A 15,987-nucleotide genomic window follows, 5' to 3' on the forward strand; every position below is an offset into this window, starting at 1 on the left:
GTTCTCCTCCACTGAACAAAGCTGAGCTTCAATCTTCAGGCTCTTGGCTTATATTTTGAATATGAAACTGCATTTGGCCTACTAGTTTGGTTGGGCCCTACTAACGGTGTCTGCCGCTCCCTGGTGTTCTCCTCCACTGAACAAAGCTGAGCTTCGATCTTCAGGCTTTCGGCCTATATCAGATATTAAACTGCATTTGGTCTACTAGTTTGGTTGGACCCTACTAACGGTGTCTGCCGCTCCTTGGTGTTCTCCTCCACTGAACAAAGCTGAGCTTCAATCTTCAGGCTTTCGGCCTATATTTTTAATATGAAACTGCATTTGGCCTACTAGTTAGGTAGGGCCCTACTAACGGTGTCTGCCGCTCCTTGGTGTTGTCCTCCAAGTAAAAAAGCTGAGCTTCAATCTTCAGGCTTTCGGCCTATATCAGATATTAAACTGCATTTGACCTTCTTGTTTGGTTGTGCCTACTAACGGTGTCTGCCGCTACTTGGTGTTGTCCTCCACGGAAAAAAGCTGAACTTCAATCTTCAGGCTTTCGGCCAATATTTTTAATATGAAACTGCATTTGGCCTACTAGTTTGGTTGGGCCCTACTAACGGTGTCTGCCGCTACTTGCTTTTCTCCTCCACTGAACATAGCTGAGCTTCAATTTTCAGGCTTTCAGCCTATATCAGATATTAAACTGCATTTGGCCGACTAGTTTGCTTGGGCCCTACTATCGGTGTCTGCCGCTCCTTGGTGTTCTCCTCCACTGAACAAAGCTGAGCTTCAATATTCAGGCTTTTGGCTTATATTTTGAATATGAAACTGCATTTGGCCTACTAGTTTGGTTGGGCCCTACTAACGGCGTCTGCTGCTCCTTGGTGTTCTCCTCCACTGAACAAAGCTGAGCTTCAATCTTCAGGCTTTTGGCTTATATTTTGAATATGAAACTGCATTTGGCCTACTAGTTTGGTTGGGCCCTACTAACGGTGTCTGCCGCTCCTTGGTGTTCTCCTCCACTGAACAAAGCTGAGCTTCAATCTTCAGGCTTTCGGCCTATATCAGATATTAAACTGCATTTGGCCTACTAGTTTGGTTGGACCCTACCAACGGTGTCTGCCGCTCCTTGGTGTTCTCCACTGAACAAAGCTGAGCTTCAATCTTCAAGCTTTTGGGCTATTTTTACAAATTTTAAACTGCATTTGACCTACTAGTTTGGTTGGGCCCTACTAACGGTGTATGCCGCTCCTTGGTGTTCTCCTCCACTGAACAAAGCTGAGCTTCAATCTTCAGGCTTTCGGCAAATATCAGATATTAAACTGCATTTGGCCTACTAGTTTGGTTGGACCCTACTAACGGTGTCTGCCGCTCCTAGGTGTTCTCCTCCACTGAACAAAGCTGAGCTTCAATCTTCAGGCTTTTGGCTTATATTTTGAATATGAAACTGCATTTGGCCTACTAGTTTGGTTGGGCCCTACTAACGGTGTCTGCCGCTCCCTGGTGTTCTCCTCCACTGAACAAAGCTGAGCTTCAATCTTCAGGCTTTCGGCCTATATCAGATATTAAACTGCATTTGGTCTACTAGTTTGTTTGGACCCTACTAACGGTGTCTGCCGCTCTTTGGTGTTCTCCTCCACTGAACAAAGCTGAGCTTCAATCTTCAAGCTTTTGGGCTATTTTTACAAATTTTAAACTGCATTTGGCCTACTAGTTAGGTAGGGCCCTACTAACGGTGTCTGCCGCTCCTTGGTGTTGTCCTCCAAGGAAAAAAGCTGAGCTTCAATCTTCAGGCTTTCGGCCTATATCAGATATTAAACTGCATTTGACCTTCTTGTTTGGTTGTGCCTACTAACGGTGTCTGCCGCTCCTTGGTGTTCTCCTCCACTGAACAAAGCTGAGCTTCAATCTTCAGGCTTTTGGCTTATATTTTGAAAATGAAACTGCATTTGGCCTACTAGTTTGGTTGGGCCCTACTAACGGTGTCTGCCGCTCCCTGGTGTTCTCCTCCACTGAACAAAGCTGAGCTTCAATCTTCAGGCTTTCGGCCTATATTTACAAATTTTAAACTGCATTTGGCCTACTAGTTTGGTTGGGCCCTACTAACGGTGTCTGCCGATCCTTGGTGTTCTCCTCCACTGAACAAAGCTGAGCTTCAATCTTCAGGCTTTTGGCTTATATTTTGAAAATGAAACTGCATTTGGCCTACTAGTTTGGTTGGGCCCTACTACTAACGGTGTCTGCCGCTCCCTGGTGTTCTCCTCCACTGAACAAAGCTGAGCTTCAATCTTCAGGCTTTCGGCCTATATCAGATATTAAACTGCATTTGGCCTACTAGTTTGGTTGGACCCTACTAACGGTGTCTGCCGCTCCTTGGTGTTCTCCTCCACTGAACAAAGCTGAGCTTCAATCTTCAGGCTTTCGGCCTATATTTTTAATATGAAACTGCATTTGGCCTACTAGTTAGGTAGGGCCCTACTAACGGTGTCTGCCGCTCCTTGGTGTTGTCCTCCAAGTAAAAAAGCTGAGCTTCAATCTTCAGGCTTTCGGCCTATATCAGATATTAAACTGCATTTGACCTTCTTGTTTGGTTGTGCCTACTAACGGTGTCTGCCGCTACTTGGTGTTGTCCTCCACGGAAAAAAGCTGAAATTCAATCTTCAGGCTTTCGGCCAATATTTTTAATATGAAACTGCATTTGGCCTACTAGTTTGGTTGGGCCCTACTAACGGTGTCTGCCGCTACTTGCTTTTCTCCTCCACTGAACATAGCTGAGCTTCAATTTTCAGGCTTTCAGCCTATATCAGATATTAAACTGCATTTGGCCAACTAGTTTGCTTGGGCCCTACTATCGGTGTCTGCCGCTCCTTGGTGTTCTCCTCCACTGAACAAAGCTGAGCTTCAATCTTCAGGCTTTCGGCCTATATTTTTAATATGAAACTGCATTTGGCCTACTAGTTTGGTTGGGCCCTACTAACGGTGTCTGCTGCTCCTTGGTGTTCTCCTCCACTGAACAAAGCTGAGCTTCAATCTTCAGGCTTTTGGCTTATATTTTGAATATGAAACTGCATTTGGCCTACTAGTTTGGTTGGGCCCTACTAACGGCGTCTGCTTCTCCTTGGTGTTCTCCTCCACTGAACAAAGCTGAGCTTCAATCTTCAGGCTTTTGGCTTATATTTTGAATATGAAACTGCATTTGGCCTACTAGTTTGGTTGGGCCCTACTAACGGTGTCTGCCGTTCCTTGGTGTTCTCCTCCACTGAACAAAGCTGAGCTTCAATCTTCAGGCTTTCGGCAAATATCAGATATTAAACTGCATTTGGCCTACTAGTTTGGTTGGACCCTACTAACGGTGTCTGCCGCTCCTTGGTGTTCTCCACTGAACAAAGCTTAGCTTCAATATTAAAGCTTTTGGGCTATTTTTACAAATTTTAAACTGCATTTGGCCTACTAGTTTGGTTGGGCCCTACTAACGGTGTCTGCCGCTCCTCGGTGTTCTCCTCCACTGAACAAAGCTGAGCTTCAATCTTCAGGCTCTTGGCTTATATTTTGAATATGAAACTGCATTTGGCCTACTAGTTTGGTTGGGCCCTACTAACGGTGTCTGCCGCTCCCTGGTGTTCTCCTCCACTGAACAAAGCTGAGCTTCGATCTTCAGGCTTTCGGCCTATATCAGATATTAAACTGCATTTGGTCTACTAGTTTGGTTGGACCCTACTAACGGTGTCTGCCGCTCCTTGGTGTTCTCCTCCACTGAACAAAGCTGAGCTTCAATCTTCAGGCTTTCGGCCTATATTTTTAATATGAAACTGCATTTGGCCTACTAGTTAGGTAGGGCCCTACTAACGGTGTCTGCCGCTCCTTGGTGTTGTCCTCCAAGTAAAAAAGCTGAGCTTCAATCTTCAGGCTTTCGGCCTATATCAGATATTAAACTGCATTTGACCTTCTTGTTTGGTTGTGCCTACTAACGGTGTCTGCCGCTACTTGGTGTTGTCCTCCACGGAAAAAAGCTGAACTTCAATCTTCAGGCTTTCGGCCAATATTTTTAATATGAAACTGCATTTGGCCTACTAGTTTGGTTGGGCCCTACTAACGGTGTCTGCCGCTACTTGCTTTTCTCCTCCACTGAACATAGCTGAGCTTCAATTTTCAGGCTTTCAGCCTATATCAGATATTAAACTGCATTTGGCCGACTAGTTTGCTTGGGCCCTACTATCGGTGTCTGCCGCTCCTTGGTGTTCTCCTCCACTGAACAAAGCTGAGCTTCAATATTCAGGCTTTTGGCTTATATTTTGAATATGAAACTGCATTTGGCCTACTAGTTTGGTTGGGCCCTACTAACGGCGTCTGCTGCTCCTTGGTGTTCTCCTCCACTGAACAAAGCTGAGCTTCAATCTTCAGGCTTTTGGCTTATATTTTGAATATGAAACTGCATTTGGCCTACTAGTTTGGTTGGGCCCTACTAACGGTGTCTGCCGCTCCTTGGTGTTCTCCTCCACTGAACAAAGCTGAGCTTCAATCTTCAGGCTTTCGGCCTATATCAGATATTAAACTGCATTTGGCCTACTAGTTTGGTTGGACCCTACCAACGGTGTCTGCCGCTCCTTGGTGTTCTCCACTGAACAAAGCTGAGCTTCAATCTTCAAGCTTTTGGGCTATTTTTACAAATTTTAAACTGCATTTGACCTACTAGTTTGGTTGGGCCCTACTATCGGTGTATGCCGCTCCTTGGTGTTCTCCTCCACTGAACAAAGCTGAGCTTCAATCTTCAGGCTTTCGGCAAATATCAGATATTAAACTGCATTTGGCCTACTAGTTTGGTTGGACCCTACTAACGGTGTCTGCCGCTCCTAGGTGTTCTCCTCCACTGAACAAAGCTGAGCTTCAATCTTCAGGCTTTTGGCTTATATTTTGAATATGAAACTGCATTTGGCCTACTAGTTTGGTTGGGCCCTACTAACGGTGTCTGCCGCTCCCTGGTGTTCTCCTCCACTGAACAAAGCTGAGCTTCAATCTTCAGGCTTTCGGCCTATATCAGATATTAAACTGCATTTGGTCTACTAGTTTGTTTGGACCCTACTAACGGTGTCTGCCGCTCTTTGGTGTTCTCCTCCACTGAACAAAGCTGAGCTTCAATCTTCAAGCTTTTGGGCTATTTTTACAAATTTTAAACTGCATTTGGCCTACTAGTTAGGTAGGGCCCTACTAACGGTGTCTGCCGCTCCTTGGTGTTGTCCTCCAAGGAAAAAAGCTGAGCTTCAATCTTCAGGCTTTCGGCCTATATCAGATATTAAACTGCATTTGACCTTCTTGTTTGGTTGTGCCTACTAACGGTGTCTGCCGCTCCTTGGTGTTCTCCTCCACTGAACAAAGCTGAGCTTCAATCTTCAGGCTTTTGGCTTATATTTTGAAAATGAAACTGCATTTGGCCTACTAGTTTGGTTGGGCCCTACTAACGGTGTCTGCCGCTCCCTGGTGTTCTCCTCCACTGAACAAAGCTGAGCTTCAATCTTCAGGCTTTCGGCCTATATCAGATATTAAACTGCATTTGGCCTACTAGTTTGGTTGGACCCTACTAACGGTGTCTGCCGCTCCTTGGTGTTCTCCTCCACTGAACAAAGCTGAGCTTCAATCTTCAAGCTTTTGGGCTATTTTTTCAAATTTTAAACTGCATTTGGCCTACTAGTTTGGTTGGGCCCTACTAACGGTGTCTGCCGCTCCTTGGTGTTCTCCTCCACTGAACAAAGCTGAGCTTCAATCTTCAGGCTTTTGGCTTATATTTTGAAAATGAAACTGCATTTGGCCTACTAGTTTGGTTGGGCCCTACTAACGGTGTCTGCCGCTCCCTGGTGTTCTCCTCCACTGAACAAAGCTGAGCTTCAATCTTCAGGCTTTCGGCCTATATCAGATATTAAACTGCATTTGGCCTACTAGTTTGGTTGGACACTACTAACGGTGTCTGCCGCTCCTTGGTGTTCTCCTCCACTGAACAAAGCTGAGCTTCAATCTTCATGCTTTCGGCCTATATTTTTAATATGAAACTGCATTTGGCCTACTAGTTAGGTAGGGCCCTACTAACGGTGTCTGCCGCTCCTTGGTGTTGTCCTCCAAGGAAAAAAGCTGAGCTTCAATCTTCAGGCTTTCGGCCTATATCAGATATTAAACTGCATTTGACCTTCTTGTTTGGTTGTGCCTACTAACGGTGTCTGCCGCTACTTGGTGTTGTCCTCCACGGAAAAAAGCTGAACTTCAATCTTCAGGCTTTCGGCCAATATTTTTAATATTAACCTGCATTTGGCCGACTAGTTTGCTTGGGCCCTACTATCGGTGTCTGCCGCTCCTTGGTGTTCTCCTCCACTGAACAAAGCTGAGCTTCAATCTTCAGGCTTTCAGCCTATATTTTTAATATGAAACTGCATTTGGCCTACTAGTTTGGTTGGGCCCTACTAACGGCGTCTGCTGCTCCTTGGTGTTCTCCTCCACTGAACAAAGCTGAGCTTCAATCTTCAGGCTTTTGGCTTATATTTTGAATATGAAACTGCATTTGGCCTACTAGTTTGGTTAGGCCCTACTAACGGTGTCTGCCGCTCCTTGGTGTTCTCCTCCACTGAACAAAGCTGAGCTTCAATCTTCAGGCTTTCGGCCTACATCAGATATTAAACTGCATTTGGCCTACTAGTTTGGTTGGACCCTACCAACGGTGTCTGCCGCTCCTTGGTGTTCTCCTCCATGGAAAAAAGCTGAACTTCAATCTTCAGGCTTTCGGCCAATATTTTTAATATGAAACTGCATTTGACCTACTAGTTTGGTTGGGCCCTACTAACGGTGTATGCCGCTCCTTGGTGTTCTCCTCCACTGAACAAAGCTGAGCTTCAATCTTCAGGCATTTGGCTTATATTTTGAATATGAAACTGCATTTGGCCTACTAGTTTGGTTGGGTCCTACTAACGGTGTCTTCCGCTCCCTGGTGTTCTCCTCCACTGAACAAAGCTGAGCTTCAATCTTCAGGCTTTCGGCCTATATCAGATATTAAACTGCATTTGGCCTACTAGTTTGTTTGGACCCTACTAACGGTGTCTGCCGCTCCTTGGTGTTCTCCACTGAACAAAGCTGAGCTTCAATCTTAAAGCTTTTGGGCTATTTTTACAAATTTTAAACTGCATTTGGCCTACTAGTTTGGTTGGGCCCTACTAACGGTGTCTGCCGCTCCTTGGTGTTCTCCTCCACTGAACAAAGCTGAGCTTCAATCTTCAGGCTTTTGACTTATATTTTGAATATGAAACTGCATTTGGCCTACTAGTTTGGTTGGGCCCTACTAACGGTGTCTTCCGCTCCCTGGTGTTCTCCTCCACTGAACAAAGCTGAGCTTCAATCTTCAGGCTTTCGGCCTATATCAGATATTAAACTGCATTTGGCCTACTAGTTTGGTTGGACCCTACTAACGGTGTCTGCCGCTCTTTGGTGTTCTCCTCCACTGAACAAAGCTGAGCTTCAATCTTCAAGCTTTTGGGCTACTTTTACAAATTTTAAACTGCATTTGGCCTACTAGTTAGGTAGGGCCCTACTAACGGTGTCTGCCGCTCCTTGGTGTTGTCCTCCAAGGAAAAAAGCTGAGCTTCAATCTTCAGGCTTTTGGCCTATATCAGATATTAAACTGCATTTGACCTTCTTGTTTGGTTGTGCCTACTAACGGTGTCTGCCGCTACTTGGTGTTGTCCTCCACGGAAAAAAGCTGAACTTCAATCTTCAGGCTTTCGGCCAATATTTTTAAGATGAAACTGCATTTGGCCTACTAGTTTGGTTGGGCCTTACTAACGGTGTCTGCTGTTACTTGCTTTTCTCCTCCACTGAACGAAGCTGAGCTTCAATTTTCAGGCTTTCAGCCTATATCAGATATTAAACTGCATTTGGCCGACTAGTTTGCTTGGGCCCTACTATCGGTGTCTGCCGCTCCTTGGTGTTTTCCTCCACTGAAAAAAGCTGAGCTTCAATCTTCAGGCTTTCGGCCTATATTTTTAATATGAAACTGCATTTGGCCTACTAGTTAGGTAGGGCCCTACTAACGGTGTCTGCCGCTCCTTGGTGTTGTCCTCCAAGGAAAAAAGCTGAGCTTCAATCTTCAGGCTTTCGGCCTATATCAGATATTAAACTGCATTTGACCTTCTTGTTTGGTTGTGCCTACTAACGGTGTCTGCCGCTACTTGGTGTTGTCCTCCACGGAAAAAAGCTGAACTTCAATCTTCAGGCTTTCGGCCAATATTTTTAATATGAAACTGCATTTGGCCTACTAGTTTGGTTGGGCCCTACTAACGGTGTCTGCCGCTACTTGCTTTTCTCCTCCACTGAACATAGCTGAGCTTCAATTTTCCGGCTTTCAGCCTATATCAGATATTAAACTGCATTTGGCCGACTAGTTTGGTTGGGCCCTACTATCGGTGTCTGCCGCTCCTTGGTGTTCTCCTCCACTGAACAAAGCTGAGCTTCAATCTTCAGGCTTTTGGCTTATATTTTGAATATGAAACTGGATTTGGCCTACTAGTTTGGTTGGACCCTACCATCGGTGTCTGCCGCTCCTCGGTGTTCTCCACTGAACAAAGCTGAGCTTCAATCTTCAGGCTTTTGGCTTATATTTTGAATATGAAACTGCATTTGGCCTACTAGTTTGGTTGGGCCCTACTAACGGTGTCTGCCGCTCCTTGGTGTTCTCCTCCACTGAACAAAGCTGAGCTTCAATCATCAGGCTTTCGGCCTATATCAGATATTAAACTGCATTTGGCCTACTAGTTTGGTTGGACCCTACCAACGGTGTCTGCCGCTCCTTGGTGTTCTCCACTGAACAAAGCTGAGCTTCAATCTTCAAGCTTTTGGGCTATTTTTACAAATTTTAAACTGCATTTGGCCTACTAGTTTGGTTGGGCCCTACTAACGGCGTCTGCTGCTCCTTGGTGTTCTCCTCCACTGAACAAAGCTGAGCTTCAATCTTCAGGCTTTTGGCTTATATTTTGAATATGAAACTGCATTTGGCCTGCTAGTTTGGTTGGGCCCTACTAACGGTGTCTGCCGGTCCTTGGTGTTCTCCTCCACTGAACAAAGCTGAGCTTCAATCTTCAGGCTTTCGGCCTATATCAGATATTAAACTGCATTTGGCCTACTAGTTTGGTTGGACCCTACCAACGGTGTCTGCCGCTCCTTGGTGTTCTCCTCCACTGAACAAAGCTGAGCTTCAATCTTCATGCTTTCGGCCTATATTTTTAATATGAAACTGCATTTGGCCTACTAGTTAGGTAGGGCCCTACTAACGGTGTCTGCCGCTCCTTTGTGTTGTCCTCCAAGGAAAGAAGCTGAGCTTCAATCTTCAGGCTTTCGGCCTATATCAGATATTAAACTGCATTTGACCTTCTTGTTTGGTTGTGCCTACTAACGGTGTCTGCCACTACTTGGTGTTGTCCTCCACAGAAAAAAGCTGAACTTCAATCTTCAGGCTTTCGGCCAATATTTTTAATATGAAACTGTATTTGGCCTACTAGTTTGGTTGGGCCCTACTAACGGTGTCTGCCGCTACTTATTTTCTCCTCCACTGAACATAGCTGAGCTTCAATTTTCAGGCTTTCAGCCTATATCAGATATTAAACTGCATTTGGCCGACTAGTTTGCTTGGGCCCTACTATCGGTGTCTGCCGCTCCTTGGTGTTCTCCTCCACTGAACAAAGCTGAGCTTCAATCTTCAGGCTTTCGGCCTATATTTTTAATATGAAACTGCATTTGGCCTACCAGTTTGGTTGGGCCCTACTAACGGCGTCTGCTGCTCCTTGGTGTTCTCCTCCACTGAACAAAGCTGAGCTTCAATCTTCAGGCTTTTGGCTTATATTTTGAATATGAAACTGCATTTGGCCTACTAGTTTGGTTGGGCCCTACTAACGGTGTCTGCCGCTCCTTGGTGTTCTCCTCCACTGAACAAAGCTGAGCTTCAATCTTCAGGCTTTCGGCCTATATCAGATATTAAACTGCATTTGGCCTACTAGTTTGGTTGGACCCTACCAACGGTGTCTGCCGCTCCTTGGTGTTCTCCACTGAACAAAGCTGAGCTTCAATCTTCAAGCTTTTGGGCTATTTTTACAAATATTAAACTGCATTTGACCTACTAGTTTGGTTGGGCCCTACTAACGGTGTATGCCGCTCCTTGGTGTTCTCCTCCACTGAACAAAGCTGAGCTTCAATCTTCAGGCATTTGGCTTATATTTTGAATATGAAACTGCATTTGGCCTACTAGTTTGGTTGGGCCCTACTAACGGTGTCTTCCGCTCCCTGGTGTTCTCCTCCACTGAACAAAGCTGAGCTTCAATCTTCAGGCTTTCAGCCTATATCAGATATTAAACTGCATTTGACCTACTAGTTTGGTTGGGCCCTAAAAGCAGTGTCTGCCGCTCCTCGGTGTTCTCCTCCACTGAACAAAGCTGAGCTTCAATCTTCAGGCTTTTGGACTATATTTTTAATATGAAACTGCATTTGGCCTACTAGTTTAGTTGGGCCCTACTAACAGTGTCTGCGGCTCCTTGGTGTTGTCCTCCACTGAACAAAGCTGAGCTTCAATCTTCAGGCTTTCGACCTATATTTACAAATTTTAAACTGCATTTGGCCTACTAGTTTGGTTGGGCCCTACTAACGGTGTCTGCCGCTCCTTGGTGTTCTCCTCCACTGAACAAAGCTGAGCTTCAATCTTCAGGCTTTCGGCCTATATTTTTAATATGAAACTGCATTTGGCCTACTAGTTTGGTTGGGCCCTACTAACGGTGTCTGCCGCTCCCTGGTGTTCTCCTCCACTGAACAAAGCTGAGCTTCAATCTTCAGGCTTTCGGCCTATATCAGATATTAAACTGCATTTGGCCTACTAGTTTGGTTGGACCCTACTAACGGTGTCTGCCGCTCCTTGGTGTTCTCCTCCACTGAACAAAGCTGAGCTTCAATCTTCAGGCTTTCGGCCTATATTTTTAATATGAAACTGCATTTGGCCTACTAGTTAGGTAGGGCCCTACTGACGGTGTCTGCCGCTCCTTGGTGTTGTCCTCCAAGGAAAAAAGCTGAGCTTCAATCTTCAGGCTTTCGGCCTATATCAGATATTAAACTGCATTTGACCTTCTTGTTTGGTTGTGCCTACTAACGGTGTCTGCCGCTACTTGGTGTTGTACTCCGCGGAAAAAAGCTGAACTTCAATCTTCAGGCTTTCGGCCAATATTTTTAATATGAAACTGCATTTGGCCTACTAGTTTGGTTGGGCCCTACTAACGGTGTCTGCCGCTACTTGCTTTTCTCCTCCACTGAACATAGCTGAGCTTCAATTTTCAGGCTTTCAGCCTATATCAGATATTAAACTGCATTTGGCCGACTAGTTTGCTTGGGCCCTACTATCGGTGTCTGCCGCTCCTTGGTGTTCTCCTCCACTGAACAAAGCTGAGCTTCAATCTTCAGGCTTTCGGCCTATATTTTTAATATGAAACTGCATTTGGCCTACTAGTTTGGTTGGGCCCTACTAACGGCGTCTGCTGCTCCTTGGTGTTCTCCTCCACTGAACAAAGCTGAGCTTCAATCTTCAGGCTTTTGGCTTATATTTTGAATATGAAACTGCATTTGGCCTACTAGTTTGGTTGGGCCCTACTAACGGTGTCTGCCGCTCCTTGGTGTTCTCCTCCACTGAACAAAGCTGAGCTTCAATCTTCAGGCTTTCGGCCTATATCAGATATTAAACTGCATTTGGCCTACTAGTTTGGTTGAAACCTACCAACGGTGTCTGCCGCTCCTTGGTGTTCTCCACTGAACAAAGCTGAGCTTCAATCTTCAAGCTTTTGGGCTATTTTTACAAATTTTAAACTGCATTTGACCTACTAGTTTGATTGGGCCCTACTAACGGTGTATGCCGCTCCTTGGTGTTCTCCTCCACTGAACAAAGCTGAGCTTCAATCTTCAGGCATTTGGCTTTTATTTTGAATATGAAACTGCATTTGGCCTACTAGTTTGGTTGGGCCCTACTAACGGTGTCTGCCGCTCCCTGGTGTTCTCCTCCACTGAACAAAGCTGAGCTTCAATCTTCAGGCTTTCGGCAAATATCAGATATTAAACTGCATTTGGCCTACTAGTTTGGTTGGACCCTACTAACGGTGTCTGCCGCTCTTTGGTGTTCTCCTCCACTGAACAAAGCTGAGCTTCAATCTTCAAGCTTTTGGGCTATTTTTACAAATTTTAAACTGCATTTGGCCTACTAGTTAGGTAGGGCCCTCCTAACGGTGTCTGCCGCTCCTTGGTGTTGTCCTCCAAGGAAAAAAGCTGAGCTTCAATCTTCAGGCTTTCGGCCTATATCAGATATTAAACTGCATTTGACCTTCTTGTTTGGTTGTGCCTACTAACGGTGTCTGCCGCTCCTTGGTGTTCTCCTCCACTGAACAAAGCTGAGCTTCAATCTTCAGGCTTTTGGCTTATATTTTGAAAATGAAACTGCATTTGGCCTACTAGTTTGGTTGGGCCCTACTAACGGTGTCTGCCGCTCCCTGGTGTTCTCCTCCACTGAACAAAGCTGAGCTTCAATCTTCAGGCTTTTGGCCTATATCAGATATTAAACTGCATTTGGCCTACTAGTTTGGTTGGACCCTACTAACGGTGTCTGCCGCTCCTTGGTGTTCTCCTCCACTGAACAAAGCTGAGCTTCAATCTTCAAGCTTTTGGGCTATTTTTACAAATTTTAAACTGCATTTGGCCTACTAGTTAGGTAGGGCCCTACTAACGGTGTCTGCCGCTCCTTGGTGTTGTCCTCCAAGGAAAAAAGCTGAGCTTCAATCTTCAGGCTTTCGGCCTATATCAGATATTAAACTGCATTTGACCTTCTTGTTTGGTTGTGCCTACTAACGGTGTCTGCCGCTCCTTGGTGTTCTCCTCCACTGAACAAAGCTGAGCTTCAATCTTCAGGCTTTTGGCTTATATTTTGAAAATGAAACTGCATTTGGCCTACTAGTTTGGTTGGGCCCTACTAACGGTGTCTGCCGCTCCCTGGTGTTCTCCTCCACTGAACAAAGCTGAGCTTCAATCTTCAGGCTTTCGGCCTATATCAGATATTAAACTGCATTTGGCCTACTAGTTTGGTTGGACCCTACTAACGGTGTCTGCCGCTCCTTGGTGTTCTCCTCCACTGAACAAAGCTGAGCTTCAATCTTCAGGCTTTCGGCCTATATTTTTAATATTAAACTGCATTTGGCCTACTAGTTAGGTAGGGCCTTACTAACGGTGTCTGCCGCTCCTTGGTGTTGTCCTCCAAGGAAAAAAGCTGAGCTTCAATCTTCAGGCTTTCGGCCTATATCAGATATTAAACTGCATTTGACCTTCTTGTTTGGTTGTGCCTACTAACGGTATCTGCCGCTACTTGGTGTTGTCTCCCACGGAAAAAAGCTGAACTTCAATCTTCAGGCTTTCGGCCAATATTTTTAATATGAAACTGCATTTGGCCTACTAGTTTGGTTGGGCCCTACTAACGGTGTCTGCCGCTCCCTGGTGATCTCCTCCACTGAACAAAGCTGAGCTTCAATCTTCAGGCTTTCGGCCTATATCAGATATTAAACTGCATTTGGCCTACTAGTTTGGTTGGGCCCTACTAACGGTGTCTGCCGCTACTTGCTTTTCTCCTCCACTGAACATAGCTGAGCTTCAATTTTTAGGCTTTCAGCCTATATCAGATATTAAACTGCATTTGGCCGACTAGTTTGCTTGGGCCCTACTATCGGTGTCTGCCGCTCCTTGGTGTTCTCCTCCACTGAACAAAGCTGAGCTTCAATCTTCAGGCTTTTGGCTTATATTTTGAATATGAAACTGGATTTGGCCTACTAGTTTGGTTGGACCCTACCAACGGTGTCTGCCGCTCCTTGGAGTTCTCCACTGAACAAAGCTGAGCTTCAATCTTCAAGCTTTTGGGCTATTTTTACAAATTTTAAATTGCATTTGACCTACTAGTTTGGTTGGGCCCTTCTAACGGTGTATGCTGCTCCTTGGTGTTCTCCTCCACTGAACAAAGCTGAGCTTCAATCTTCAGGCTTTTGGCTTATATTTTGAATATGAAACTGCATTTGGCCTGCTAGTTTGGTTGGGCCCTACTAACGGTGTCTGCCGGTCCTTGGTGTTCTCCTCCACTGAACAAAGCTGAGCTTCAATCTTCAGGCTTTCGGCCTATATCAGATATTAAACTGCATTTGGCCTACTAGTTTGGTTGGACCCTACCAACGGTGTCTGCCGCTCCTTGGTGTTCTCCTCCACTGAACAAAGCTGAGCTTCAATCTTCATGCTTTCGGCCTATATTTTTAATATGAAACTGCATTTGGCCTACTAGTTAGGTAGGGCCCTACTAACGGTGTCTGCCGCTCCTTTGTGTTGTCCTCCAAGGAAAGAAGCTGAGCTTCAATCTTCAGGCTTTCGGCCTATATCAGATATTAAACTGCATTTGACCTTCTTGTTTGGTTGTGCCTACTAACGGTGTCTGCCACTACTTGGTGTTGTCCTCCACAGAAAAAAGCTGAACTTCAATCTTCAGGCTTTCGGCCAATATTTTTAATATGAAACTGTATTTGGCCTACTAGTTTGGTTGGGCCCTACTAACGGTGTCTGCCGCTACTTATTTTCTCCTCCACTGAACATAGCTGAGCTTCAATTTTCAGGCTTTCAGCCTATATCAGATATTAAACTGCATTTGGCCGACTAGTTTGCTTGGGCCCTACTATCGGTGTCTGCCGCTCCTTGGTGTTCTCCTCCACTGAACAAAGCTGAGCTTCAATCTTCAGGCTTTCGGCCTATATTTTTAATATGAAACTGCATTTGGCCTACCAGTTTGGTTGGGCCCTACTAACGGCGTCTGCTGCTCCTTGGTGTTCTCCTCCACTGAACAAAGCTGAGCTTCAATCTTCAGGCTTTTGGCTTATATTTTGAATATGAAACTGCATTTGGCCTACTAGTTTGGTTGGGCCCTACTAACGGTGTCTGCCGCTCCTTGGTGTTCTCCTCCACTGAACAAAGCTGAGCTTCAATCTTCAGGCTTTCGGCCTATATCAGATATTAAACTGCATTTGGCCTACTAGTTTGGTTGGACCCTACCAACGGTGTCTGCCGCTCCTTGGTGTTCTCCACTGAACAAAGCTGAGCTTCAATCTTCAAGCTTTTGGGCTATTTTTACAAATATTAAACTGCATTTGACCTACTAGTTTGGTTGGGCCCTACTAACGGTGTATGCCGCTCCTTGGTGTTCTCCTCCACTGAACAAAGCTGAGCTTCAATCTTCAGGCATTTGGCTTATATTTTGAATATGAAACTGCATTTGGCCTACTAGTTTGGTTGGGCCCTACTAACGGTGTCTTCCGCTCCCTGGTGTTCTCCTCCACTGAACAAAGCTGAGCTTCAATCTTCAGGCTTTCAGCCTATATCAGATATTAAACTGCATTTGACCTACTAGTTTGGTTGGGCCCTAAAAGCAGTGTCTGCCGCTCCTCGGTGTTCTCCTCCACTGAACAAAGCTGAGCTTCAATCTTCAGGCTTTTGGACTATATTTTTAATATGAAACTGCATTTGGCCTACTAGTTTAGTTGGGCCCTACTAACAGTGTCTGCGGCTCCTTGGTGTTGTCCTCCACTGAACAAAGCTGAGCTTCAATCTTCAGGCTTTCGACCTATATTTACAAATTTTAAACTGCATTTGGCCTACTAGTTTGGTTGGGCCCTACTAACGGTGTCTGCCGCTCCTTGGTGTTCTCCTCCACTGAACAAAGCTGAGCTTCAATCTTCAGGCTTTCGGCCTATATTTTTAATATGAAACTGCATTTGGCCTACTAGTTTGGTTGGGCCCTACTAACGGTGTCTGCCGCTCCCTGGTGTTCTCCTCCACTGAACAAAGCTGAGCTTCAATCTTCAGGCTTTCGGCCTATATCAGATATTAAACTGCATTTGGCCTACTAGTTTGGTTGGACCCTACTAACGGTGTCTGCCG

This window comes from Ranitomeya variabilis, chromosome 7 (genome assembly GCF_051348905.1).
Source record: "Ranitomeya variabilis isolate aRanVar5 chromosome 7, aRanVar5.hap1, whole genome shotgun sequence".
NCBI lineage: Eukaryota > Metazoa > Chordata > Amphibia > Anura > Dendrobatidae > Ranitomeya > Ranitomeya variabilis.